Genomic DNA, 26,578 nt, shown 5'->3' with positions numbered 1-26,578 from the left:
GTCTAGTTAATGTTGTAGCTGCAGAACATACAAAATGAATATGGATATGGATACTAATATCTAATCCAATTTCAGCCCTACATCTCAATAACTAGTAAATTTGCAAAAAGGAACAAAGTAAGTTCAAGTAAGGTAAATGGGGAGGTCTGAATACATCCCAACCACCTGAATACCAGTGGTATAGATAGTCATGGTGGCAAAATGCAGTCCAGTTGAAGTAGTAGCTGCAGAACATAACAATAGAATATGACCTCAAAACCAGCATTAAAAAGAAAGAAAAAAAAACAAAACATCTCAGTTGTTGGGACAATAAAAGCCCTTTTTCTTTATAACTGGAAATCCAAGTCAAATTACTTGATCAAATACAAACAAACAAGCATGCAACTCTCAAGTTTTACACCCTGCTAGGAAAATCAAATCTAATCAACAAGATGGCTGATTATTGAACAAATCCAAGAGCGGAAATGGAAGATATGATCAGAAGGTGAAAACTTAACAATAACATGAATATCAAGGAAGCCCATTTTACCAACTGGCACTGGATAAACTGCCTATCAAGGATAGACAGATACCATGATTGCAGCAGCTAATGGTTACAGTAGCATTTCACCAAAGCATAATAAAAAATAATGAGATTACATGCCCAGTCTTTCACTTGTATTAAACAAAAGACACATATATGCTTGGTGTCTCTTAAGAACTGATCATATAAAGTAGCATAAAATTTCTTTTTTAAGTCTTTGGTTTTGAAAGTTATGTTAGATCTACCCCTCCTAATGTGTTTTCAGCAAGATTTCATTCAAACATTAATAACTTGCAGCAGTAAATAATTCAGCCATTGAATACACGCAACAATTTATTGGTCCTGCTATATGCCCAAACAACCCCATTAGATGGAGGCTTGATGCGAATCATGTAATATGATATTCCCAATCTACTATTTGCTCTGAAAAAACCCAACTTATCCTTCAAAAAGTATATCTGCTGTGAGTGTTAGACACTAATTAATCTTCTGCAAATCCTCACATGGTATATTATCGCTGCTGGAGGAAAAGAAACAAATCACAAAATCTTTCAGGTATGGAGGGAATGACCATATAGCCAGCATGCATCCATTGGAAAACAACATTTACTATTGGACATGATGATGATAATAGAAATTTGGGATAGGTACATTAATGTGTTCGATTTTTGACCCATATGACCAATCGTGGTTGGTTACTGTATGGTTATAGTAACTGACTCCCAGAGAAGTTGTAACTCTCTTATCTTTGATGGAAAGATAAACTCAAGGGTCTCTCTCTTTGCTTATTTTTAAGAAACACAAAACCAGTCTCCCTCACGGGTGTTAAACAAGGTCAAGAGGGAGAAAAGATTTTCACTATTCAGATTATTCTAATAGATCCAGGTACGCAATTACTTACTGCAAATAAATAAATTCAAATATTTATGATTATTCAGATCCTGTGGATTATGTTTATATAATGAAGACGACATAATTTGAAAAGATTTACTCATTAGGCATATCATGTTAGAGAAATAAGCATGACACAAAAGCATGATGATAATAGAAATAAGCATGACACAAAGTTTACTGATGCTAAGAAGTCTCAAAAAAATAAAATTGTCCCATGCGCAAACTTACAACTTTGTGACTCTGTTATAATGAGAGGCGTGTGACATGAGGGCCCAATTGAATTGGTTTCTTGTCAAATTATAGCATCCTCATGGCATGTAAAGAAAAAATACCGGAGAGAAGTGACAAAATATGAATGGAAAATTGTAAAAAAAAACCATTAAAGAGAGAGTGCAATATATACATATATATGTACATCTATAGATGAATGTATGTATATATGCATGTGTTTATTTACATATCTACGTATGTGTGCATGTAGATATACATATATCCATACATTTGTACACTCACAGATGGATAGAATGTACTCTTTCTAATAGGACAAAGGCCTTAATCTTACTTTGTAAATTCAATGATGGATAATGTAAATGGAGCACTACACTATTGATTATGATCTACATCATCAAAAGCAAACAGAAACATGACGCATTTGGAGGTATCATCTATGTATCAAGTGGACCAAAAACTAACATATTTTAATTGTTGAATATGATGTTTGTGTGATTTATGGTTTGGAAGTATGCACATAAGTTAGGCTTTCATTATACATGTTTCATAATGTGCAGATTATGTGACAAATGGTGTAGATTTTGAATTCATTTTTTCTTGTCATAGATTTTAGCATGCTGGCACTATGATTAGTATTGCGTCATGCCCCTAACCTAAAATCACGAGTCAAGAGACTTGGCAACCATAGTATACTCATAGGGCACTGCTCCATGGGCATGCAAAGTAGTGGAACAAAATCACAGCAACTAATTTTTCAAATTTAATAATTTAATAAGTCCAATACTAAATAGAAATTACATGAAATTTGTTTTTATAGATTTAACTTCAATAATTTTCCAAATATTCAATCAAAGAAAGAAAGTTCCATATCATGCTTCCAACAATTATACTAAGAAAATAAGTATTACTTCTAGTTGCTCTTGCATCTGGTCACACTCCCATATACCCTTCGTAAAAAAAAGCGACCAAATAATGAGCTCAACAACCTAATAAGTAATAAATACCTTGTCTAGATTCAAGTAGTAAATTGATAAAATTTTCTTGCTAATATTAAGTATATAAGCAAAATTATTATATTTTAATAAGACAATATTTACAATCATGATTATTCGTGTTTGCTCAAATATTAATATTAATATTCATAAGAACAATTTAAAATACCATAGTTCAACTCAATAGCTTTGAGACTATAATGACATCTATATCCTTTGGTAGGCTACAGAATCGTATTTATACTCTACGGAGTAGACCATAATATCATACTTATATCTTGTAGAGTGGACCAAATACTATAATACTCTGCGGAGTAGGACAACATTTATACCTTGTACTAAAATACTCGAAGTACCAGTCTATAAACAACATTAGTAGGGTCTAATATAGAGTTGGGTTGAGAATCCAAGATTTAAACACATCAAGCTATTCATAAATTTCATACACACACACACATATATATATCAACAAATTCTAAACAATTATGCACATTCAATAAAAGATTTATAAATAATATGCATAGTATTTATAATAATAAATTAATACTTTCATTTTACTTGTTAATTAACTTATAATTTATTTAATATCAAATATTTATTCAAATGTAAATATACAAAGCTTTAGAAAAGATAAATCATTACTTACCTTGTAAGCACATTTAGCAATCAAAACCAACTAATTCTAAAAATTTTCTCTAGAACCTAATATGTAAAATTATGTTTTTATCAAAATATAGCCATGATAAATTTTAACATGAAACTCTAAGTCTTTAGCCCCATAGGATTTAGACAAACCTAATAATTACCTAAAAATAACATGATCCTAAGCTTGCATGAAAATTGACCAACCTAAAAATTAATTCTGTGTATTATTTATTCAAAATAATATATCATAAGATATACTAAATTAAATTATAATTACTTTATTATCCTCAAAATTTCTAGATTAATATTTTATAAAGATACGTTTTTGAAGCAAATTATAAAAAAATTAAAATTTTGATTATAATATTTATATAGGTAATTTGATAATATGAATTTCAGTTATAATTTATTGTACATCTTAAATTAAACAATTTTTAGTTTGCAAAAATTAGCCATATATGAAAATATAATAATCAAAATTGAAAATTAATGTATAGATATATAGAAATATATTATAGAGATTATGTGAATACCATCCTATTTGCATGAAATTATGTGAAATTATTTATATAACGTCCTAAATAAATAAAATTATGTGAATATCTTAACTATTTGCTTGCGTACCTTTATAAAATACTATTTTTGTGTGTATACCCATATATTTTTTTTCTTTGCATGTCTACTTATGCCATCTAACATCGTGACGACACTGACTATTTCAAACTAAAATTATTGGAAAACCCTTAATGGGTTAATGTATTAAAGGAATAACCTATAAGGGTAGGCACATAAATAGTAAACTTTCAATTAGGGGTGGCAATCGGGTTGGGTCAGATATAAACGTATCGGATCAAATGCAGGTCGGGTCAGAAAATCATAAACCTGAACTCGACCTGTTTATTAAACAGGTCAGAAAATCACAACCTGAACCTGACCCGTTTAATAAACAGGTAACCTGACCCGACCCGTTTAACCTGTTTAATAAACAAATAACCTGTTTACCCGATCCGACCCGTTTAACCCGTTTAACCTATTTAATCCGTTTAACCTGTTTTCTAAATCGAATAGTCATCCATTAATGCTGCCATTTCATATAGACATAATGAATAAAAATCAGGTAAGCTGCCCATTCAATTACTGCTATATTACTATTTTAAAACAATTTTTGCAACAGTTTTTGGGTTTATACATACTTCATAAAGACATCCAAACACCCAGACAAAAGGAATTTATTAAGTATCAAAGACAAAATGCAAAAGAGGCGCAACAAGGATCTGCCGTGTGGAGTGATTGATTAAAACTCCATTTGATTTTGATGAGCTCAAAGCATTTAAGTATATCTTGTGATTACTAATGAATTCAATTGAGTGTTTCAGTGAAAATCCTGTCCAAGTGTCTCTAGATTTGGTTCATAGTATTTTGGATAAGTTAAGAAGTCTGCTGAACCAAAGTCTGAGACTCGAGTCGACTCCCGAGTATCACGAGTCGACTCCAAGCGTATCAAGTTCACTGGCACGAGCTCGAGTCGACTCCAGACTAGTACGAGTCGACTCCGACTGAGAACAGAAAGAAGAACAGAAAGCCTCATCTCAGAACCTGTCAACGAGTCGACTCCTGAAGTGCGCGAGTCGACTCCAATGTTCAACGAGTCGACTCCAGGGTAGTAAGAGTCGACTCCAAGAGGTACACAAAGAAAAGGTCAGAGAGCATTTTATGGACTCTGAGATTCGAGTTGACTCCCGCAATACGCGAGTCGACTCCGAGACTGTGCGACCATCGATAGACAGAAAACCATGTTACTGCCTCTGAGATTCGAGTCGACTCCCAGACAGCTCGAGTCGACTCCAAGACAAGCTTCACGTCAAAAGGCAGAAGACCAACTTTCGGAAACTGAGAGCCGAGTCGACTCCAAGGAAGTTCGAGTCGACTCCAAGACTGGATGAGCCAAAAGACAGAGAATCGGGAGTTCGGGCTCTGAGATTCGAGTCGACTCCAAGGACAGTCGAGTCGACTCGAGTGGACAAAATTCAAAATTGGATCCACGGACTTCTGTGGATGAGCCGACTCCAAAATTGCCAGGTCAGCTCTAGAAGTTGGCGAGTCGACTCCGGGTCAAGACGAGTCGACTCCCAGTCGTGACGGCAACTTTAATTCAAATTTGGAACAGTTGCCGAGTCGACTCCGGAAAAGCTTGAGTCGACTCCCGCTACAGCCGAGTCGACTCCTGATCGCGCGAGTCGACTCCAACCCACCAACGGTCATATTGTCAGGCTGCGCAGAGTGTGCAGAACGGACAGAAAAAGCAGTGTAACGGCTAGTTTCCGTGGGGGTTGGCTTAAATAGCCACAGAAGACTGTAGCAAGGTAGAGAACAACTATTCCACTCCAAGCATTCAAGCTTTCAAGCTCTGCAACGTGCTCTTCAACGAAAAAGGAGAAGATCAGCATTTACTGCAACCAACTACATCTTCCCAGCAATTAAAGCCTCCTCCTCCTGCATTCAAGTCGACTACTCATTCGAGAGGAGACCGGAGTTCAAGCAGCCATTCCTCTACTTTAGCTTAAAAGCGTTTGAGGGCTTCTAAACTCCTCTTTTGATTATATTGTTTTACATCTGCTTTTGAGAAGCTTATTTTCCTTTCTTTCTATAACTTGTATTTACTTGGTTCAATCGGGGGATTGAATCAAGGGAACTAAGGTTGGTTGGTGAGCCAAGTTAAAACCAACATGTGTAAGGGTTTGATTGTGAGCCCGGAAAAACAATCGGGGTTGGTTCTAGTCGGTGAGCCTGGGAAAACCGACCGAGTTCGTTGTGAGCTCGTAAAACAACAAGTTTGGTTGTGAGCTTGCAAAACAACCGGCTGTAATCCAAGGGGGTTATAGTGAATTCCCAAGAGAGACCTGGGGAGTGGACGTAGGAGCAAGGGTTAGCTCCGAACCACTATAAAACCTTGTGTTTGTGATTGATTGGCTCTTTTCTTCTTACTCTCACATCACTCACAGCACTTAGGATTAATTAAATAACTTGCAATAGTTTTTAATTAATCATCCATAACGTTTTAAATATCTAAATTAATTTTAAAACCCAATTCACCCCCCCTCTTGGGTTGTCTATCTGGGCAACAAGTGGTATCAGAGCCAAAAACTCTTCCACTCAAGAGTTAAAAGATCGAAATGACAACCCCATTTGGATCTTCCCACATTGAGGGTCAGTCCACCCAAAGACCCCCATTCTTTAATGGGTCTGACTACTCATATTGGAAGGCTAGGATGAGAATATTCATCCAAGCCCAAGACTATGAGATGTGGACTATTGTAGTAAATGGGCCATACATCCCATCCATATATGTAGAGGGTGTCAAGGTACCCAAACTAGAAACGGATTGGGATGAACATGACATGAGGAAGGCACAACTTAATTCCAAAGCTATAAATGTACTCTATTGTGCCTTAGATAGAAATGAATTCAATAGGGTTTCAACTTGCAATTCTGCAAAAGAAATTTGGGACAGACTTGAAGTGACCCATGAGGGCACGAATCAAGTCAAGGAATCCAAAATAAACATCTTGGTTCATAAATATGAACTATTTAAAATGGATTCAAATGAAACAATCACATGCATGTTCACTAGGTTTACTGATATTGTCAATGGCCTAAAAAGCCTTGGCAAGAACTATACTAACAGTGAGCTTGTCAGGAAAATCCTTCGGTGTCTACCAAGGTCATGGAAAGCTAAAGTGACGGCAATCCAAGAAGCCAAGGACTTGAACAAGTTACCACTTGAGGAGCTTCTTGGATCCCTTATGACGCACGAGCTCACCATGAAACAACACAACGAGGAAGAGTCCTCCCATAAGAAAAAGGTAATAGCTTTAAAATCTACTTCATCTAACAAAGACTTATCTTGCAGTAGCAGTAGTGAAGAAGGAGAAGATGAGGAAGATGGTGGTGAGGCACTTCTTGTGCGCAAGTTCAAGAAATTCATCAACCACAAGAAGTCCTATCATCAAAGGAGAGGCCCCTCAAATTCCTACCGCAAGGACAAAGGTAAGGAAAGAGAAAATGAGGGGATTGGGTGCTATGAGTGCAAAAAGCCGGGACACATCAGAGCTGAGTGTCCCTTACTAAAGAAGGGCAGCAAGTACAAGAAGAAGAAGAAAGCACTTGTCACCACCCTATCGGACTCCGACGCATCATCTTCATCATCGGATGAAGAACAAGAAGAGAAGGCCAATTTCTGCTTCATGGCCAACGAAAACGAGGTAACTTCCGATACGCATTTTGATTTTATATTTGATGAACTTTATGATGCGTTTAATGAATTAATGATTGAATATAAGAATATAAATGTTAAAAATAGAGAACTAAAAGTAACTAACCAAACTTACATTCATAAGCATGATTCATTAATTAAGGATAAAGATAATCTTACCAAAGAAAATCTAGAACTTAAGACAAGCAACCAACTCTTAATTAAGAAGACTAACAACTTAACGAAAGATAATGAAAAACTAACTAAGGAACTTTCAGAACTTAAAAACCATAAACAAATCTTAAACAAGGATCTCACAAAAGAACTAAATGATTTAAAAGCAGAAAATCAAACATTAACTAAAGAACTTGGAAAATACAAACCTTTAGTTGAAAAGTTTACGTATAGTTCTGAAAAGTTAAATATGATACTTAATAATCAACGAGCCGTATTTAATAAAGCGGGTTTAGGATATAAACCAAGAAATAAACAAAAACTTCTTAGTAACTTCTTTGTTAAAGCTGGGAAAACTAAAATTAAGAAAATAACTTGCTTTTGTTGTGGTACAGTAGGTCATAAAGCAAATGTGTGTAATTTTAGGAAAAGTAAAACTAAAAGAAAAATTAAAAAGGTATGGGTTCCAAAAGGAACCAACTTGACTAACCATGAAGGACCCAAGAAAACTTGGGTACCTAAGATGACATGATTTGCTTGTGTAGGAGTGTCTTGCAGCCAAAGTCAACAAAAACTGCTGGTATTTGGATAGTGGCTGCTCAAGGCACATGACGGGTGATAAAGATCAATTTTTCACCCTTGAAGCTAAGAAGGGAGGTGATGTGACGTTTGGAGACAACAACCAAGGTCATCATTGGTATTGGTAAAGTTCAAATCACCCCTTCTACTTTTATAGATAATGTTAGATATGTTGATGGTCTTAAGCATAACTTGTTAAGCATTAGTCAATTATGTGATAAAGGATATGATGTTATGTTTAAACCATCACTATGCATTATAACAAATCCTAATGATAATAGTTTAGTTTTTAAAGGAATTAGACGTGGAAATGTATATGTTGTAGATCTAGAAGATCTTGCAAAACATAACCAATGTCTAGTTGTAAATGAAACTAAAGATAATGATGCTAGTTGGTTATGGCACCGTAAGTTAGGTCATGCAAGCATGGACATAATAACTAAACTAGTTAAAAGAGACTCCGTGATAGGTTTGCCAAAATTAAAATTTGAAAAGAACAAAATATGTGAAGCATGTCAATTTGGCAAACAATCTAGGAACTCTTTTAAATCCATAAAATGTGTCTCTACTTCTAGGCCTCTAGAATTACTACACATGGACCTATTCGGTCCAACTAGAACAACAAGCCTAGGTGGAAATAAATATGGTCTAGTTATAGTAGATGATTACTCTAGGTACACATGGGTCATGTTTCTAGCGCATGAGAATCAAGCATTTTCTATGTTTAAGAAGTTCCATAAGGAAGTAACAAATGCTAGAGAGTCTTCAGTCATAGCCATTAGAAGTGACCATGGTACCGAATTCGAAAATCAATTATTTGACGAATTTTGTAGTAAAAAGGGGATAACCCATAATTTTTCTGCACCTAGGACACCACAACAAAATGGAGTTGTGGAAAGGAAGAATAGAACACTAGAGGAAATGGCTAGGACTATGTTATGTGAAAGTAACCTCCCTAAGTACTTTTGGGGAGAAGCCATTAATACCTCTTGTCACATATTAAATAGAGTTTTATTAAGACCCATTATAAAGAAAACACCTTATGAACTTTGGAAAAACAGAAAACCAAAAGTTAATTACTTTCATGTCTTTGGATGTAGGTGTTTTGTACATAATAATGGAAAAGATAATCTAGGAAAATTTGATCCTAAATCTGATGAAGGAATATTCTTAGGTTATTCTACAACTAGTAAAGCCTATAGAGTCTTTAATAAAAGAACCCTAGTTATAGAAGAATCTATACATGTTGTTTTTGATGACTCTAGTGACATCTCATCTAGTAAGAAGGTTAATTTTGATGATGATGTTGAAATACTTGAAGAAAAGATAGATGAGATGGGATTACAAGATGATAATCAAAAATTGATTGAAGAAGCATCATCAAGCCAAGAGCCTATTGTGGATCATGGGCTAACAAAAGCTTGGAGGTATGCTCACGGGCATCCTAAGGAACTCATTCTAGATGATCCATCTCAACCGGTTAGGACTAGAGCTTCACTTAGAAATTTGAATAACCATCTAGCTTTTGTTTCACACTTTGAGCCCAAACATATAGATGAAGCCGAAAATGATGTAAATTGGATAAATGCAATGCAAGAAGAACTAAACCAATTTACTAGAAACAAAGTGTGGGATCTAGTAGAGAGGCCTTCTGAATATCCAATTATAGGTACAAAATGGATATATAAAAATAAGCTAGATGAAAATGGAATTGTTATAAGGAATAAGGCTAGACTAGTGGCAAAGGGTTATAATCAAGAAGAAGGCATAGATTTTGATGAAACCTTTGCTCCCGTAGCTAGACTTGAGGCTATTAGACTATTATTAGCATATGCATGCTCTAAGGATTTCAAACTATTTCAAATGGATGTAAAAAGTACATTTTTAAATGGGTATATTAATGAGGAAGTGTATGTAGAACAACCTCCTGGTTTTGAAAATCATCAATACCCTAATCATGTGTATAAACTGAACAAAGCACTTTATGGATTAAAACAAGCACCTAGAGCATGGTATGAGAGACTTAGTAAATTCCTGTTAGAACATGAATTCTCTAGGGGAAATGTAGACACAACATTATTTCTGAAAAAGCAAAACAAAGATATGTTATTAGTACAGATTTATGTTGATGATATCATTTTCGGTGCTACTAACAATCGCCTCTGCGAAGAGTTTGCTGATTTGATGCAGAGTGAGTTTGAGATGAGCATGATGGGAGAGCTGAACTACTTCCTAGGGCTTCAAATCAAACAATCTGAAGGAGGAATCTTCATCAATCAAGCAAAATATATCAAGGAGATGCTCAAGAAGTTTGATATGGAGGAAAACAAGTCAATCAGCACCCCCATGAGCTCATCATGCAAATTAGATCAAGATGAATCAGGTAATTCTGTAGATCAAAAACTTTATAGAGGAATGATAGGATCTTTACTATATCTTACTGCAAGTAGACCTGATATTATGTTTAGTGTGTGCATGTGTGCTAGATATCAGGCTAATCCTAAAGAATCACACCTAGCTGCAGTTAAGAGAATTTTTAAATACTTAATAGAAACTAAGAACATAGGGCTATGGTACTCTAAAGAATCTAGCCTAAACTTAATAGGATACACAGATTCAGACTTCGCTGGATGTAAGCTTGATAGAAAAGTACCAGCGGGTCTTGTCAATTTCTAGGAGAAAACCTTATCTCATAGTTTAGCAAGAAACAAAACTCGGTTGCATTATCCACTGCTGAAGCTGAATATGTGGCAGCCGGGAGTTGTTGTGCTCAAATCTTGTGGATTAAACAACAATTAGAAGATTATGGCATTAAACAAGATAAAATTCTCATTAATTGTGATAATACAAGTGCCATAAATCTAACTAAAAATCCAATTCAACATTCAAGAACTAAACACATTGAGATAAGACATCACTTCATAAGAGATCATGTATTGAATGGTGATGTGACACTCCAATTTGTTTGTACTGATAATCAATTAGCAGATATTTTTACAAAACCCCTAAGTGAAGAGAGGTTTAGTGTGCTTAGGAGGGGATTAGGAGTGATTGATCCATCCTAGTGGTGGTTTTCACTAGAATAATTGATTTTGATGATTACAATGTGGTTAAAATAGAGTTTCTTTTCAATGATCATCAAATCAGATCATAATTAGGTGATTCTCCCTCATTTGGCACGATTATAGCATGAGTTTTAGGTGCGTGCCAAAGTTAGAGACGACTCGAGTAAGTTTCAGAGCCGGCTCCTAAGGGGGAGTCGACTCGCGCATTTGCGGGAGTCGACTCGCAAAGATGGCAGCTGAGGGGGAGTCGACTCGCACATTATCGGGAGTCGACTCGAAGTCTACAGGCGCATAAGGAGAGTCGACTCGCGCCTATTCTGGAGTCGACTCGAGGTCGAGTCGACTCGCGACTCAGGGGAGTCGACTCGCAGTCGGGATCCGACTTTTTAATCCTAGGTTTGTCGTTTCGCAAACACTTTTCTTTCAAGTCGCCACTGTTCAAAAAGCCCTAGAGCCGACTCCTAGGTCGTCCCCGATCGTCTCCAACCTCTGTTCGGTCGATTTTTCACCGGTTCTTAGGGTTTTCGTCCGTTCCTAGGTCGTCTCCTGTCCGTCCCGAGTCTCCTCCGTCGACCTTTCTCCGTCCTTTAGGTGTTTCTTCCCGTTTAGGTCAAGATGCCTCGTAAGACCGTGGTTAGGAAGAGGTCCCGTCCCGAGGCCGGTCCCGAGCGGCGCTCCAAGGCGCGGCACGATCCCGCGAGGGAACCACCTCCGGCTCGTTCCCCGCCTAGGGCGGTTCCCGCAAGGCCGTTGGCCGGGAAGGCCGTCACCACCGGGAGGTATGTCGACTTTGACTATCTCTCCCGGGAAGGGTTCACCATAGGTGATAGGCTTAGAGCCCAGGGCCTAGAGTACTTCCTCACTTTGGACCTTCCCACTTACCTTGGCCTTGTTCAAGAGTTTTATAGTACCGTCCATCGGGGAGATGGAGGTATCGAGGGCACAGTAGTAGGTGTCCCTGTGCGTGTCACGGAGGATCTCATTGCCCACATCCTCCACCTTCCATTAGTAGGGGTGGCTCCCGCACACCCTGAGGATAGAGTTGAGGCCCTTACGGTCGTCTTAGGGCATCCACCTCAGTCCCCCCTAGACGAGGTATCTGCTAGCTCACTTCCTATTGAAGTGAGAATCCTTTTGAGTATTCTGTCCAGGTCCATCTTCCCTAAGACAGGAAGATTTGATTTTGTAAATGAGAGGGACCTAGCTATTATGTCCTACATTCTTCAGGACACCCCGGTCAACTTCCCCAAACTCATCTATAGGTATATGTGTGAGCCCCTAGATAGACCTAGGCTCACCCTCCCATACGGCATGATTTTTACTCTTCTCTTTAGGAAGTACGAGATTCCCATTCCTGAGAGGGAACCCTCTCGTGCATTGCGATGGACAGATCGCTTGTGTACGGGGACCATGCACAGGATGGGATTTCGGAAGAGAGAGGGGGTATGGGTTAGGAAGTCTACCCTCACCGCTCAGACCACCAGACCTTCACCCAGTCCTGAGCCCGATTCAGACTACCCAGACCTTCCAGACCATCCAGACCTTCCATCCACTCCTCCTGTTCCTACCACCTCCGCCGGACCTTCCTCCTCGGCACCACCCTCTATGGCGGTCCGGATTGATCCTGAGCAGCTCCGGGAGCTGCGACAGGAGATAGTCAGAGAGGTGAGGGATGAGCTGCTTCGGGAGCTCCGAGGTGCGGTGCCTGCTCCCACTCCTGCACTCGTATCTTCTCAGTTGGTCCCTTCCTTGACAGCCGTGACTGACATGACGGCTCATGTACGGGAAGAGATCTACAATGTCCGGAGTTTGGTCCAGGCCCAGTTCCACAGCATGAGTGAGGTCACGAGCTCCACTCGACAGATGCGAGAGGAGATAGGTCGTGACATGCACACCACCACCGAGGGGGCCGAGCGCTTGTCGAATGTACTCATCGACAAGCTGGACGCACTTCAGACATCGGTGACTGGGCTTCAGGCGTCGGTGACAGAGCTCTCCACTACACATAGCAGAGCCACCACGTCTATCATCACACAGCTTGGCCATGTCACAGATGCAGTCACCCTCCTCATGGAGCAAAGCCGATTGAGAGGAGGAGCACCATCCTCGAGAGGAGGAGCCACATCCTCGAGAGGAGGAGCCACATCCTCCAGAGGAGGAGATGCATCCTCGAGAGGGGGAGCTTCATCCTCGAGGAGGACATAGATGTGTTTGAGTTTTGTTTTGTATTGTTTTACTTTACTTATTGTATGCTCAAATCTACTTCAATTCATATCAATACAATGAGTAGACATCTTATCTTCAATTATGTGCCATTTGATGATTGGTTGTGCCATTGGTTGTGGTTGATTACCTCCTTTTTGGTATGATGACAAAAAGGGGGAGAAATATGTATAAAATGTGTAAAAGGGGAGAAATATGCAAAAAATATGTAAAAGAAATCAATGAAAATAAATAAAAAGATAAACTCTTAAAAACACACACAAATTTGTTCTAAGTGGATTCGGTACCTCGAGGCTCATTATCTCTCTTTTGGGGCTTCTAATGGAGTAATCTCCAGAATCTATTCAAGGGATATTCGGAGATTAGCTGAATCCTACTCAAGAACAAATTGACAGATTTTCCCTCTAAAAACAAAAAATTCAGTTCAAAAACTTCAAAGCATTAAAAGGAAATTCAGAGAATCAAAACATAGTTGAATGCATATGTTGAGGGGGAGAATCTGAATTTTAATCAAGCTAAATCATTAATGACATATAAGCCAAACAATTGATTGCATAATATGAAGGCTTATATAATTCCAAATGAAAGGGGGATCTTTAACTCCGAAATTTGTTGTTTCACTCCTTTCAAACTTGGATAAATTAAATTATTAGACATTTGAATTCATTTATGGATTTTATTTCATTATTTATTGAGCAAGTCATTTTACATATACTCAAAGTTTTGTCATCATCAAAAAGGGGGAGATTGTGGAGTGATTGATTAAAACCCCATTTGATTTTGATGAGCTCAAAGCATTTGAGTATATCTTGTGATTACTAATGAATTCAATTGAGTGTTTCAGTGAAAATCCTGTCCAAGTGTCTCTAGATTTGGTTCATAGTATTTTGGATAAGTTAAGAAGTCTGCTGAACCAAAGTCTGAGACTCGAGTCGACTCCCGAGTATCACGAGTCGACTCCAAGCGTATCAAGTTCACTGGCACGAGCTCGAGTCGACTCCAGACTAGTACGAGTCGACTCCGACTGAGAACAGAAAGAAGAACAGAAAGCCTCATCTCAGAACCTGTCAACGAGTCGACTCCTGAAGTGCGCGAGTCGACTCCAATGTTCAACGAGTCGACTCCAGGGTAGTAAGAGTCGACTCCAAGAGGTACACAAAGAAAAGGTCAGAGAGCATTTTATGGACTCTGAGATTCGAGTCGACTCCCGCAATATTCGAGTCGACTCCGAGACTGTGCGACCATCGACAGACAGAAAACCATGTTACTGCCTCTGAGATTCGAGTCGACTCCCAGACAGCTCGAGTCGACTCCAAGACAAGCTTCACGTCAAAAGGCAGAAGACCAACTTTCGGAAACTGAGAGCCGAGTCGACTCCAAGGAAGTTCGAGTCGACTCCAAGACTGGATGAGCCAAAAGACAGAGAATCGGAAGTTCGGGCTCTGAGATTCGAGTCGACTCCAAGGACAGTCGAGTCGACTCGAGTGGACAAAATTCAAAATTGGATCCACGGACTTCTGTGGATGAGCCGACTCCAAAATTGCCAGGTCAGCTCCAGAAGTTGGCGAGTCGACTCCGGGTCAAGACGAGTCGACTCCCAGTCGCGACGGCAACTTTAATTCAAATTTGGAACAGTTGCCGAGTCGACTCCGGAAAAGCTTGAGTCGACTCCCGCTACAGCCGAGTCGACTCCTGATCGCGCGAGTCGACTCCAACCCACCAACGGTCATATTGTCAGGCTGCGCAGAGTGTGCAGAACGGACAGAAAAAGCAGTGTAACGGCTAGTTTCCGTGGGGGTTGGCTTAAATAGCCACAGAAGACTGTAGCAAGGTAGAGAACAACTATTCCACTCCAAGCATTCAAGCTTTCAAGCTCTGCAACGTGCTCTTCAACGAAAAAGGGGAAGATCAGCATTTACTGCAACCAACTACATCTTCCCAGCAATTAAAGCCTCCTCCTCCTGCATTCAAGTCGACTACTCATTCGAGAGGAGACCGGAGTTCAAGAAGCCATTCCTCTACTTTAGCTTAAAAGCGTTTGAGGGCTTCTAAACTCCTCTTTTGATTATATTGTTTTACATCTGCTTTTGAGAAGCTTATTTTCCTTTCTTTCTATAACTTGTATTTACTTGGTTCAATCGGGGGATTGAATCAAGGGGACTAAGGTTGGTTGGTGAGCCAAGTTAAAACCAACGTGTGTAAGGGTTTGATTGTGAGCCCGGAAAAACAATCGGGGTTGGTTCTAGTCGGTGAGCCTGGGAAAATTAACCGAGTTCGTTGTGAGCTCGTAAAACAACAAGTTTGATTGTGAGCTTGCAAAACAACCGACTGTAATCCAAGGGGGTTATAGTGAATTCCCAAGAGAGACTTGGGGAGTGGACGTAGGAGCAAGGGTTAGCTCCGAACCACTATAAAACCTTGTGTTTGTGATTGATTGGCTCTTTTCTTCTTACTCTCACATCACTCACAGCACTTAGGATTAATTAAATAACTTGCAATAGTTTTTAATTAATCATCCATAACGTTTTAAATATCTAAATTAATTTTAAAACCCAATTCACCCCCCCTCTTGGGTTGTCTATCTGGGCAACATGCCGTAAGGAAGGTTCTAGCCAGATTATGCCAGCAAAAAAGAACCAGTAGTAGAATAATCCCATAGCTAACAACTTCAATCATCCACGGCGAAAGCAATATCCTGACAAGCGAATGCATGCATATGTTGGAATCACTAGATTATAAAAAGCAAACACTGCAGGAAAAATTAATATGATAGACAGTAGAAAACTGAACAACTATCATTACAACCCAAGTCAGTAGGAGCTTCTATTCTAAAGTATACAGATTTCTTTTAAATACGCCATGCATCAATCATAAGAAACACATTAAGGTCACTGCACACTGTAAACAGTAGCAGAGTCAAAAGCTTGCATTGGTCCTTTAAAATATTGCTCCATATCTTCTGGAAGAGCCTATATTCTTCAACAACCAACTTGCTATAACCAGAGGTTCAAATCCCAAACCACAACAGATTCAAACAAAATGAACAACCAATCCAAACATGCCCGCTCCCTTCCCTAACAAATCCATCAATTCAGTCCATGAATGGGCTTAGAATAGCTTGTAGGGTGATGAAGCATCCAAGGGGTGGATGAGATAGGTGAGGACTAAGGCCACTAGCATCAGCACATAGGCAATTCCTTGGTCAATCGATGTCCCTGCATAGGAGCAAAGAAACAAATCATTCAACGTCATCAGTTCAAACTAAACACGATGGATATCGGTGACTCTACAACAACTAAAGATAACAAAGTGGATAGTCCAAGTCCATGATCATGATTCATTTCAAGCTTCTTGATCATGGTTGAATTTTTAATGATTTAAGAAAATAAGGTACATAAGCATATTCAGAAATGTTATACAGTATAATACACCAAATAACGATGCCACGTAAATAAATTAAAAATTACACCAAAAAATTGTAATATTTTCACAAAATTAGAGCTTCAATCATTTGAAATAGCACTATAATACACAAAGAAACTAGACATATATATAATCAAGAGACAGTAACATCTTAGTGTTTTTCTTAAACAAAGGTAAGACTATAAATCCTAAAATATCTATGTAAATTAAAAAAGTACAGCGGCATGAAAGTTGATGTAACCCTAATATGATTTCTGCTAACTGATTTTAGTTGCTGCAGGGAATCTGAAATCAAGCAACCATGAATCTGCTCTATCCAAGAACAGTGACAATAGAACCAGATAAGACAAAGAACATCAGAGACACCACCAGAAAAAACATTGGATGCATTCATGCAATCAACACTAACTTCATGAAATAAAATCTCAGAAACATAAATCAATCAGCTCCAGAGAACAGCAGTGAAAATCTCGTCAAACATAAAGTACTATATTTATTCAAAGCTATTAATATTCAAAATTAATACAAGATTCTGTGGTCAGAAAAGAAAACAAAAGAGCGAACAAATAGAAGAAAAACAATCACACAAAATTTCAAAGAAATAACTGGAAAACATAAACCACACCCTGTTTCACCAGAGAGAATACCATGGTACAGATTCAAGAAAAATGGTTGATATTTTCAAGAAGAAACCTTTTTGTTAGAAAGCTTTTGCTGATACTTAAACTTGATATCTTCATTTCCCAATATCAAAGAGATGATTTTTGATGGGCTGTGAAGAAGAAGAAGAAGAAGAACAGATCTCCTTTCCTATCCATTAATTTTTTGGGGGGTGAACCAACCCTTCTTTTAATCTATAATGGATCACAGACACAAATATGTTCGTCTTCTATACTACAAAAGAAAATATGAATCAACTCCAATGAGAAATGAAAACATAAGGTACATCATTAGATCCTAGATGACCGGTACATCATTAGATCCTTCCATATCTCCAGACAAAAACGGAAAAAAAATTACAAAAACGAAGAAGAAGAAGAAGAAAAGAGCAGAAGCAACAAAAGCACTTACAACTGCAGATCCCCTCATGGTAGATGAGATCTATTCTCCCCAATAAACCAAATGAGAATCCACCACCAACTTCACGACAATCCCTTGGATCACCAAGTAAATGAGGGAAACTTCATGCTGGAGCACAAGCATCCAAAATATATGAGCTTAAAATGACAAAAAGCCAAAGCATAATCAACCATCCGAACCCTAAATAGATGGATCTTTCTTACCTCGGTAGAGCAGAGGATCCGACCTCGCGTCGATGAGATCGAACCCAAAGGTCCCGAACCCTAAATAGCTCGCACGCACGGAAGACTTCGAACAGAAGAGGGAGAGGGAAGGCGACGAGAGCCAAAGAAATCCCAGGGAGAGGGAATAGATGAGATCTTCTTCCTTTTCTTCTTTTCTTTTATTTTGTTATCATGGGGTAAAAGGAAACAGGGGTTAGGAGGGTGTGATGTAGCCACAGTCGCCATTGACGGGGAGGAGGAAGTAATCGGAAGGGGGAGGACCGGAGGAGATGGGCAGAGGCGGAGGAGCGGAGAGGGGAGAGGCCGAGAGGGACACTGAGGGAAGATGGGAAGAGAGCTCAGCGGCGCTTTAGACAAACCCTAAGTCCCTAACCCTAAGCATACCTCGCGGTGAAAATTTGAAATTGGGCCGAGGGGAGTTGGGCTTCACTTCTCAGTGCGATGCGGGCCATGTGGCTGACAGTTGGGCCGGCTTAGGCCTTGTGGGTTATAGCCCTTATCTTCTATCAGCCCAACAGTTAAACGGGTTATACGGGTTAAACGGGTCAGACATGTAAAACCTATATCCGACCCAATTAATAAACAGGTTAAACGGGTCAACCTGTTTATGACCCGAATCTGTTTAGGCCAAACCCAAACCTATTTATGGCGGGTCGAACACGGGTCGGGTTGGCGGGTCGGGTCATATTTTGCCACCCCTACTTTCAATGGCATACATGCATATGATAAAAAAATAATGTGGAAGGATATAGATGCAAATAAAGAATTTGTGGGGTATATATGAAATAACAAATATTTATAAAGGGTATATACTCAAAAACCCTTTCTATTATAATAGATTTCCTGGTAAGTTATGGGTCTATATTGGATGAAGAAGCAATTTATTCTAGTATGCTTGTCGATCTCTGCCTAAGTTGCTCAAATTGGACCATTAATCAAATTCAAATGTTTCAGAGGACTCTACAATACTCCTTTGCCTTTTCATTAGGGCTTGTATGTTCACCTATTGTGAACTTTGAAAGAAGTATTAAAATGTTCTTCAATACAAACACCTATTTATGTGCAACAATTCAACTTAATGGGTTCAACAAGAGCAACCTGCACAAGGAGAATATATAAGGACCTAAAATTTGTTAAACAAGTAGATTTTTTGACAATGACCTCTTTATTTTTAAAACTTATAAAAAGATAGAATGGAGCATTAATTTATAATCATGGGCCCTCTAAGAATTATTGAAAGTATGAATAAAGACTTGATACATTTTTGTAAAAGGAAAGCACAACATATAGAAGCTATGTATAAACACATTTAATCTTAGTGTCCAACTTCAGCTCCATTACCAATTCACAAATCTAATTTATTTTTTAATTTAAGTAAATTCATTTTAACTAATGTCACTGATAGGACTATGACATTGAGGGTATACATACAAAAAAAGTATTTTATAAGGATATACATCAAAATGGCAATTTGCAGGGCTATTCACATAATTTCGTATTTTTAAGATGGTATACATATAAAACAAGATGGGTTGCACCTAGTACCTGTTAGGGGGATAAAAAGATCAATTCACAATTGTAATAATTATTATTTTTTTGCTAAGGCGGGTGGATCATACCAGACGAGTACGGATGCATCCAATAAAATCAACAAACAAAATACCTTAAAGTGCCAAGGGTAGTTACTCTCCATCTTCAGCCCACAGAGTACTACCCGAGTGACTGGCTACATAAGTAGCTATCCAATTCATGGCCCCATTAGCTTCACGGAAGACATGCTTGGCCTGAATTAATTTTTTGTTTAAATAAATATTATTTTAACTAACGTCTACGGCAAAATTATGATGTTAAGGGTATATACACAAAAAGGTAATTGTTAAGGTTATATGTGCAAATAGTAAGTTTTGAAGCTATTTATGTAATTTTATTTATTTAGAAGGGCACATATGCAAAAATATTAAAATAAATAAATCAACAGAACATGAAAATTGTTTTTATATTGCATATGTTAACCACGATGCCACCACTTAATATGAAGGCATTGTCGCCATCTTTTTAGTTCTTTTGCTTGGGAAAGTTACCAAAATAAACTTGCACAATCTCTTGAAACCTTTGATAGAGATAAATATTTTGCACAATGCCTCCAAAGATTCCAGAGACTCCAACAGATATATAATTTCTGTTTCTGAAACTAGTTTTTTTTTTTTTTTTTTTGTATGTCTAGAACTGCTATATGGTAAGAAGTTCAGGATCATGTCAAGAAGGTTGTAGCTCTAGATGCTTATATTTCTTGAGTTTCTCTAGATGTAAAGCTCCCTTTTTCTGAGCCAGCATGAGCAACATTATTGGTGCTACTTATATATGTTGGTGCAGGAGCATCTGGATTTAACTAACATCTATTCAACAAATATAAATGTGAACCTTGGAAATGGAAATTACAATATTTGTATCAACTCCAGGTACATTGGAAATTAACGTGTTGATAATTATATACTCTTAATTTTTTGTTGCATAAGCATGAGAATGAGAGTACAACAGTCTCACTCATGCACAAGTAGTATAACAGTCTGATGATCTTTGTGAAGTACATTGATATTTATCCAATTGGAGGTAAAATTTGCAATTACCAAAGATAAATATGCTAGATAAAATATCATTATGATAGAATAATAAATGTATCTCAAATTGTTAGTTTTGTAGCTGGCTTTATAGTTATGCTGCTCATAATTCATCGAAAAAATAGTCCCAATGTTTGTCTTAGGCTCCGTTTGAGGGAGCTTTTAGAGGACCAAAAAGTATTTTCTGATCCTCCAAAAGCACTTTTAGATGAAATAAGGATATTTGGTAAAAATTTTGGAAAGCTCTTTTAGCTTTCCCATAAAGCTAAAAACAGCTTTTTGGGAGAAGCTTCATTTTGGAGTTTTTCGGAAAAGCACTTTTAGGCTCAGTCGGAAAGCTATTTCTTGACTAAAATATCCATAATAAAATATAACAATTACACAAAATGTCCCTTTAATAATTGTTTAATCAATTTTATCATATAACTAGAAAATTTGTTATATTATGAAAAATTAATTTACACTAATAATTATAATATTTTATATCTTTCTTATTATATTATACTCTAAATATAATATTATATTACATTATATCATAATACATTGATATATTATGTTAAATAATTTAACATTATATTAAATTATCATGCTATAGTCTACAATATTATATTACTATATTATAATAATATTATATTACATTACAGTAATATTATACTATATCATGTATTTATGTATTAATATATATTATATTTTATTATGCTCTGTTGTATAATACTATGCAATGTTCTTTATAGTCATTTTGTCATACCAAAAGTACTTTTTTAGTTTGTTTACCATACACATATTAAAGTGGTACAACACTTTAGAAATGTAATTAACAAATAACAAACAGCTTTTTATAAAAGTTCTACCTCAGAAAACTTTCAAATATTAGTTGGATATCCATAAATATTATTAAGGATTCGTTTCATGTACTACAACAATTAATAGGATATTGACAAAATCATGCAAACCAACCATAATGAAAGTTTAGTTGTCTTATATGCTACGAGTAACATGATGGGTTGCAGATGTTGTCGGCTTATATATTTCAACAAGTACTAATTTTTTTTTTGATATTAGAGTGCTAAGTGTTTATGTTTGACCTTGACATCACATGTACAATGTCAGGCTTCTTGTTATCACATTGATTTTTGTTGGGAACATTCAGAACTAAATGCTTGTAAATTAATATATTTATACTCTCATAGAGACATATGTTTATGTGGGATGTACACATGAGCAATAATTATAATGGTCCTAGTGGTAAATGGCAGAAATACCTTTCATGTATTGCACTATAGGATGGTAAAAATACCATCCATGTATTTACACCGCATAGCCTTCATTTGCCCCATGCCATCAATGCAATAGTGAAGGATAATTGCAATGATAAATGCATGAAAAATGTACAATGATGGCATAAGGAAAATGACAAAAATACCCTTATGCATGTAATGCTATCTAAGTGTAATACATAGTAGGCATTTGACCTTTATCCTATATGCTTGGTTCCAACCCTAGCCCGACTATAATCTATGGTCCAAGAATATTAGTTAGGATTCTTTGGTGTGATCAAAGCTAGAAATGGAAAGAAATTAATTTATGCAAAAGAAGATCAATCATGCTTGCTAAGAGGAATTTCAAGAAAATTAAAAAAATGAAAAAGATTCAAAAAAGTTAAAAAAAAGAAAGAGAATGATAGCAAACAAAGAACTATGTTAAGAATAGATGTAATATACAATAATTTTGTTTATTGATCAAGGAGAAATTGTTTACACGAGTAGCAGTTGTATGAATTTATAAGAATTTAAAGCGATGCAAAAGAGTATTGAAGAAGGAAATAGAGAAAAGGATGGTTCTCAATTTGTAAATGGGTATCAGAATGTTCCACTCTTAGAAGGACTCTTTGGAGGCCTCCCTTCTTGCGAGGGACTTCTATTAGGTTCCTTGCTCTTTGTTTTAATTGGATGGATCTTGATAAGATTAGTATTTTTAATTATGTGGCAAAGCTTTGGAACTAGGGAGAGTAAAATGATAAAGGGTAAGAAAATTTCAAAAGAGAGTCCTATCATCTAAAAGTTCCTTGGGCATTAATGGTTAAGGTCATGTGTGGGTGTAGGGCTAGGATTATTTGTTCTTTTGTAAGCTCTTCTCAATGGCTAGGATTAGTCTAAGTATCAACTATGATTGGTTCTATACAATTCACATGAATTGAGAATTGTAAAGGGCTAGGATTAGACATCAAGTGACTTAGGTTAATCTTGGTTTAATGAGGTAAGATGGCTTAAAGTTTAAGTGAATCACTTTTAGTGATTACAAAACTAGATGCAAAAACTAGTCACAAAACTAGATATGGAAATTTGACCTAGTATTGAGGCCCATCCAACCATCTTACTTGATGCCTTTTGAAAATAATGTTAGGATCTATAGGTTGAGAGAAATTTTGTAGGTTGTAAGTATATGTATAAGAGAGTGAGTTGACAAAGTTTAGTTTGACCATAGTTTGACTAAGGTCAAATTGATTAGCCAATAAAGCTAAATTTGACCTAATTTTAATAATTTGGCATATTGATTAGTTGTTTGGACACCCAATTTGGCAAACACTTGCCTTGGAAGTATAATAAAGATTGGGAATTGTATTTAGGTAGGTTTTGACCTAAGGGTGTTCTAAGTTAGCTTAGGTTTTTGAGTCATTTATGTATTTTTAGGACTTTGCTCTACACTTGTTTTAGTAATCCATTAAGTATTATAAAGTGCAAAGAGTCAAAAGAGGATATATGGGGGTGTCTATAATACTATATGTGTTTGCATGTTTATATGGGGGTGTCTATAATACTATTTATATTTGTATTTATGAAGCTCACATGCGCTTGGATGTATCTATTATTACACCCTAATCAAACTCTTTTTTTTTTTTTTTGGGTGTTTGGACGAGTTAGACAATATGAGTGAAGAAACATCTAAGGGGATAAGAATACAAAATAGAGATGGGAAAAAGGAATCACGAAGAGAAGGGGGAGGGGGAGGGGGAGGGGGAGGGAGAGGGAGAATAAAAATGTAACAGTCATCGATACTTCTTATAATATAATCATAGTTACTATATTTTTATTCATATTTATTGTACCTATTTATTACTTCTGGCCATCCAAAAACATTTTTAGATGGAATAAGAATATTTGGTAAAAAATTGAAAAGCTGTTTTAGCTTTGTCCGAAAGCTAAAACAGTTTTTTGGAAGCTTCTCCGGAAAAGTACTTTTAGGCCTTGTCGAAAATCTGTTTTGAATTATAAAAAATTTTCTTTTTAGACTAAAATATCCATGATAAAATATAATAATTATAGAAAATAATAATATTAATATATAATGATAATAATGATAATATTTTATATTTTTATTATTGTATTATCCGATAAATATAATATTATATTACATTATATTATAATACATTGATATATTATGTTATATAATATTAAATTATGTTATATTATTATGCTATAGTATACAATATTATATTACTATATTATAATAATATTATATTATATTACAGTAATATTATACAATATTTTTTATTTAGTTTGTTTTTTTTTGGTAAATCGGCAGCTCACACATGACGAGCGTGAAGCTGGCCCACAAAATCAGAAAACAAAATGCTACGCAAAGACGAGGGCACAACCTCGTGGCCTATCCAAAGAAAACCTCCCGAATGATGGGCCGCGAAGGAAGCAACCCAGTCAGCCGCACCGTTTGCCTCCCGATATATGTGCGAGGCTTGGTAGGAGACGGTCTCCCCCAAAGCTCTACGGATATCGTGAAGCAGCGGCCGGTCCTCAACTGAGTAACCCCCTTCCCGGATCCACCCAACCACCGTGGTCGAGTCCCCCTCGAGAAGGATGTGACTCGCACCAAGTGCCCGCCTCGCATAGGAGACACCCTCCCAGGCCGCCCGAAGCTCTGCAGTCACCACTGATGAGTCAAAAATTCTGCGTCCACCTGCCGCCACAAGTCTGGCGTCATGAACCCTAATAATAAATCCCACACCTTCGCAGCTCCCATCCGCTGATACGCTGCCATCGAAGTTCACCTTGAGAAAGCCAGGGAGTGGGGGCACCCAGGATACAAGTATCGTCCTGGACGCTGCAAGAGCAGAATGGGGGCCCCAGATGTCCCTAGCCAACCCAGTAGGTGTAGCCTCAATAGAGCCGGTGATCTCCGCCGCAAGCCGTAGAGCTCGGTCCGCCACCAACCTCGGATGGTGGCTCTCACCATCGAAAACCCATGTATTCCTCCCCAGCCAACAATGATAGGCCAGGTAGGCATCACGAGTCCCCCTCTCCTCTCGTACAGACCCCCGGACCGAGGCCTCCAAGTGACGAAGGAACTCCTCAATGGACGCCCACAACTGCCTCTGGTCGGGCTGAGCTGAAGCATGTCTCCATATCTGACTGGCTCTAGGGCACTCAAAGAGAACATGATAGATGGTCTCCTCTGTCGCCTGACAAGCTCCACATCCGGCCGGGACCCTCACTCCCCGCCTCACCAAAACCCCACTAGTAGGTAAACACCCCCAAGCCACCTTCCACAGGAACAAGGCCACTCGGGGGTGAATGTGCATCCTCCAAATCCAGCCGCAGTCCATCTGTCTCGCAGAGGGGCCCTCTACCAATAGCCAAGAGGTCCCGGACTCTCACAGTCGTCCTACCTGTCCTGCTCCATACCCTCCTGTCCACTGCCTCCCCCTCCGGGATCGGCAGAGCTAGGACGCGCTCAGCAAGGTGCTCCCCGAATACCTGTCGAACAAGACTGGCGTCCCACCTCTGCTCCCCCTGGGCAAATAAGGCACACACTCTACGTCCCTCCATCCAACCATGGTCAATCTCGGTGGGCCACCCCTGCAGTGCTACCTCAGCCAGCCATCTGTCCTCCAAAATGCAGATCGACCGCCCATCCCCAATCTCCCACCTGATCTCTGGCATCACTCCTGGGGCGCGAGCGCATATCTCTCTCCAGATAAAGGAAGCTCCTCGGCCAGTACGTAGGACGTAGTGGGGGCCAGGGTCCCCGTACTTCGCCCTCAACAGTGAGCCCCAAAGACCCTCAGGCTCTAGGAGAAACCTGGCTGCCAACCTGGTCGCCAGTAACTCCCTCTGCTCGACCAATGAGTGAATACCAAGTCCTCCCCTGTCAGTTGGCTGGCAGATAGACTCCCAAGCCACCAGATGAACGCCGTCTCTACCTCCCCGCCGTCCCCAGATGAAAGTGCGAAACATCCTCTCCAATCCCCGGATCACAGCAAGAGGGACCAGGGTATTGGAGAGCAAATAAATGGGGATAGAGCTCAACACTGACCGTACCAAGATGACTCGGCCCATCATCGACAGTGCACCCGCCTGCCAACTCTCCAAACGGTGGGTGATGCTCAGCTCCATGGATGTACACTCCCTCCGGCGTAGACGGCGTCCCGTGATAGGCACCCCGAGATATGTAAGGGTCCCCTCCTGCTCACCAATCCCTAGAAGACTCATAATAGACTGCCTCGCCCCATAATCAGTCTTCGGGCTAAAGGAAATGGCAGACTTGGTCAGATTAACCTGCTGCCCCGACATACCACAATATGCCCCCAAGATCCTACTAATGGCCCGTGCTGATCTACTCGTCGCGCGAGCTAACAGTATA

At 38.4% G+C, this 26,578-nt stretch overlaps 1 long non-coding RNA gene across 1 annotated transcript; it reads right to left on the bottom strand.

Annotated features, from left to right (window-relative positions):
- Positions 1 to 16,460: 16,460 nt before the first annotated feature.
- Positions 16,461 to 18,625, bottom strand: LOC103695543. The gene is made up of 3 exons (XR_005514110.1): positions 18,285 to 18,625; positions 18,073 to 18,189; positions 16,461 to 16,793 (listed from the first exon to the last, which is right to left on the bottom strand). It is a non-coding gene; the product is annotated as an uncharacterized LOC103695543 (long non-coding RNA).
- Between the last annotated feature and the right edge of the window lie 7,953 nt (positions 18,626 to 26,578).

This window comes from Phoenix dactylifera, chromosome 11 (genome assembly GCF_009389715.1).
Source record: "Phoenix dactylifera cultivar Barhee BC4 chromosome 11, palm_55x_up_171113_PBpolish2nd_filt_p, whole genome shotgun sequence".
Classification (NCBI taxonomy): Eukaryota; Viridiplantae; Streptophyta; class Magnoliopsida; order Arecales; family Arecaceae; genus Phoenix; species Phoenix dactylifera.
Note: the sequence above shows the minus strand (reverse complement) of the source record. Positions and strands in the feature narration are given on the sequence as shown.